Raw genomic sequence first — 3705 nt, forward strand, 5'->3', positions numbered from 1 at the left:
ATCTCATTCTTGGAAAGAACAGGCAACGAACATTGTTTCTTGCTTAGGCTACACTTCGTTAATCCTTCTCTCAATATTTGCACTTCATAAATGCGAAGTTTACGAATTAATTCAGAAATGTCTTCCTAGCCTCTGCATTAATTCTTCCTGTACGACCAATAAGATAAACAACGAAATAATACTACAAGTTTTCACCTACGCACCAGCGAGCGCTTCTACGATTGACTTAGAAAGTAAGTTAGATAATAAACCTATTACTTTTAGAAGGGACTAAGCTATGAAAGTACTAAAAATTTCGGGAGAAATTCACTCTAACCGGGGAGGTGTGAAGCTAGAAGGAATAGGTAAAAATGTTTTAGCTTTGTAAGCACATTCTTTTAAATGAGATCAGTTTCGCCGGCGAGGAGCAGATAGGTATCATCCCCTCCCTTTTTATATGATAAGGGCAGTAGAGTGTAAGCTTTCATCGTGGGACCGCCCCAGCAGGGCCTCGGCTCCAGATTCATTTCTTGTCTGACAGCTACGGCTGCAACTTGTATTTCATTTAATAAACTATCTGGCCAGGTCTACGAATCTGTGTCAGTACATAATTAAATTAAAGTGACTTTTCACTCAGACCGTTACAAAATACCACAAATAAACGAATCATTGCTAACCATTAGTATTGATAATTGAACTCGAAATCTTCCTAACTTTCACCAAAGCAGATTTGTATGGGACTACCTGGTTTATATCGCATTAACTGGATTACCTGTATATACAGTATTACTCATTATTACCCAATACTATTCTGAATTACCAAAAAAAAATGTATTCTTACGTAAATCTCACTTATTCCGAATGCCGAGAATCGTAAACATTCGGATATTCGAAGTCTGAAGGGGCCCCCACCTCTAACGCGAGTCATGAGGTAATTTTGTCCAGCGACATTTATTGTCTACCGTTGCCTTGCCTCGATGCGCGCGCTTGCATTTGCGCATATAAACAAATAAGGACTTCCCGCTCTTCGGGCCTCTTTTTAACTAGTCAGCCACTGACGCAGGCGAGACCGTACAGGGAAAGTGGTGGGAGGTAAAGTATTTTAGCCACTTGAAATATCCGATTGTTGAGGGCTTCAACTGCGTGAGCCTAGGAATAAATAAGCCTCGGAATAAGTGAGAGTTCAGTCTATGTTCTTAGTTTTTGAAAAAATGGCTGAATTTATTAGTCACTGGTGTGGTCCTAAGAGAAAATGTAGCCTGGCGGCACTTTCAATAAACACCTTTACCAGTTTGAGGGTGGATGCTAAAAACTAGTGTCGGTAACAATAGTTGGAGGGGGAAGATGTAAGTTGAAATAGCGTTACAAATTCAAAACATATTTAGAATTTAAACCTAGTAGGAAAAAACAACTATATTTTTGGGTGAAAGTTCTTTTTTTAGTAAAAAGGCTACTATTGTATTTCTTGTTTGCATTTCATCTCGTTTAGTTGAAAATTCTATTACACTAAACTTCCGGTTCCGTAGCAGTGCCAGCGCTTTCCTGCAAATAGCCTTCTTGCTAAATCGGGGGAATCAAAACGTAAACATTCAGGGCCACCTGAACCGTTTCCAATTGACAACTGAGTACTAGTGTATTGCAGCCCTTCCGAACCAAAAGTCGCAACCGCCTCTCTCCCTGCGCGCTAAAAAAATATATTGTTAAAAAATCATCTTTTTATTAAAAATTCAATTAATTTGTAACAAATTTTTTTCAGCATTCATATATTTTGTTAAAAATGAGCCTTTTTGGGATAAGATTAATCTTTTTAGTCAAAAATTCATTTTCTTTTTCAAAAATTTAAGCACTTTGCGGAAAATTCGTTTGTTGTTGTAGTTGTTGTTGTGCAAAACTATTTTTTATTTGAGTTTTAATCTTAAAACTGAACTGTCTCCCTGTTGGTTAAAACTTTATCATAAAATTTTCAACAAAACGGTTTTGAATTCTCAACACAACAATCTTTATTTTTGACAAAAAGTTGATTTGCTACCATAATACTTGAATTTTTAAAGAAAATGACGAATTTTCATAAATACAGTAGGATTTTCAACACAAGAAAATGAATTTTTGAAATAAATGTAATATTCTACTAAAATAGTTTATTTTTAAATAAAAAGACTAATTTTGATAAAAACAGTTTAATTTTCAGCACAAAAAATACTAACTTTTAATAGAAAGTTAATTTTCTACCACAATATTAACATTTTTAACTCAAAAAGACGAATTAAACAAGATAGTTGAACATAGTGTTAATTTTCTACCAAAAAGGTTAAATTTTTTATACAAAAAATAAGATTTTTCGAAAAATATTTAAATTGTCAACTAAAAACATTTTTATTAGGATTTTCAAGGAAATAATATTTATTTTCAACAAAAAGTCAATTTTTGACCAGGATACTGGAATTTTTGTCCTCGAAAGAAGAGTTTTCAAAGAAAATGTTTTGAACTTAAAACGGTAAAATATTTTTTTAAAAAAAAAGTTTATTTTCTACCAGAAAACTTGAATTTTCAACCCCAAAATAAAACAAATTTTTAACAAAAATGTTTTAAATTTTTAAGACAAAAATATTTATTTTTAACGGAAAGTTAATTTCCTATCAGAATATTTGAATTTTTAATAAAAAAGGACTAATTTTTAACAAAACTGTTTTGAATATTGACACAAAATTTTTTCAACAAAAAGTTAATTTTCTATTAGAATACTTGTATTTTTAACCCAAAAAGATTAATTTTGATCACTACAGTATGAATTTTAAACATATTGTTAATAAACAATAAACAAAAACAGTTGAACTTTCAGCACAATAGTATGAATTTTTAACATAATGTTAATTTTCTACCAAAACGGTTCAATTTTTAATACGACCAGGCATAGTTTCCGAAAAACATTTATATTATCAACTAAAAAAATTTTTATTACAAATTTTGAAAGCAATAATATTTATTTTTGACAAAAAGTTAATTTTCAGCCAGAATACTGGCATTTGTGGCCCACAAGACGAACGTTCAAAGAAACTGTTTCGATTTTTTAACGGTAAAATAATTTTTTTTTTAACAAAAAGTTACTTTCGTACCAGAATGCTTGCATTTTTAACTCAAGAAGACGAACCTTCAACAAAACTGTTTTGAACTTTCAATCCAAATGTATTTATTTGTAACCAAAAGTTAATTTTCTACCACAATACTTGAATTTTGAGCAAACAAACAAATAAATTTGAACCAAACTGTTTTAAATTTTAACCCAAAAATACATTTTTAGTGAAAATATAATTTTCTATCAGAGCACTTGAATTTTTAGCCCGAAAAGACGAATTTTCAGCATAACTAATGTATTTTTAACTCAAAAATGCAGATTTTCAAAAAAATAGTTAAATTTTCATCACAAACCTATACATTTTTAATACAAAGTTAATTTTCTACGAATAAAGTTAAAGTTTTAAGCCAAGAAGAACTTAAAAAAGACAGTTGAACTTTGAACAACAAAAAATGAAATTTCAACGAAAATTTAACTTTGCTAATCATTATTTAAAACTATAATAATTAGATCCCGAGTAAATTCCTTCCCAAACTTGCACATCATAATATTAAATAATTATAATATCCAATTGTAAATAAGCGAAAATCATGCCGCGTTAGATCTCAACCTTTCAGAATTATTTTTTGTCCTAGTTACTGTGTTTCTAAAAG

This window comes from Belonocnema kinseyi, chromosome 10 (assembly GCF_010883055.1).
Source record: "Belonocnema kinseyi isolate 2016_QV_RU_SX_M_011 chromosome 10, B_treatae_v1, whole genome shotgun sequence".
Classification (NCBI taxonomy): Eukaryota; Metazoa; Arthropoda; class Insecta; order Hymenoptera; family Cynipidae; genus Belonocnema; species Belonocnema kinseyi.